Here is an 824-nt window from a genome sequence, read left to right as displayed (position 1 = left end):
ATGCCATCTACTGTGAGCTGAAGTAAGCTACTATGAACTTAAATGTTATTTTTGCAAGTGTGGTTGAAGAGATGATGAAAAATTCTAATAGATATTGGGGGAGTGTTGATAAGTTGAACAAGATGATATACTTTGGTATTATCTTTGATCCAAGATAAAAGTTGAGTTATATTGAGTGGACTTTTAAGGATTGTTCGCTGTCCAATTTCGGCTAGGGGAGAAAGCCAGTTTCGACTAGGGAACTTTTCGGAGCACCCTCGGTAGGAGGGTGGACGCGTCCGTAGGTTGACACCTATAAGCCTCGGTCGAAGTTGAAGGGTTTGAGCGGTGAAGGAAATCGTGGGCACTCAAAGAAATCGTGGGTAGTTATTTGTCAAAATGAGGGAGGTGGACCGACACGTGGCATCATAAGATGGTTTTGTAACCTCCAGACGATTATTTTTAACTAGTATTTATGCCAGTGTTAGGTGAGATTCTGAGGTGGCATTTTGAACATTTGCAGTAGGGGTAAATCTTGAAGTATCAACGCATTTACGAGAAAAGAGTCAATCTCCTAACAAAAATGTACTTTGCCTCCATTTTATATTTTTAAGTCGTTTAATCTTACCAAATTTACCTTTTGTATTTCTTGCTTTATCCTTTATACGTTGCCTTTTCGCCTTACGTTTTTCGCATTCCTAACTCATCAAGAGTTACGTTTACACCTTTTTAAACCTTTCAAAAACATCGTTTACCAAAAAGCCATACGCTCAAACACTAAGTCTAGGACTTTGTAGTCGGTCCTGCAAGTAACCCTCTTATAGGAAGGCTAGAGATTGTTGACG

This window comes from Lathyrus oleraceus, chromosome 1 (genome assembly GCF_024323335.1).
Source record: "Lathyrus oleraceus cultivar Zhongwan6 chromosome 1, CAAS_Psat_ZW6_1.0, whole genome shotgun sequence".
NCBI classification, from domain to species: Eukaryota; Viridiplantae; Streptophyta; class Magnoliopsida; order Fabales; family Fabaceae; genus Lathyrus; species Lathyrus oleraceus.
The sequence above is the reverse complement of the archived record's forward strand: the minus strand, read 5'-3'. Positions refer to the sequence as shown.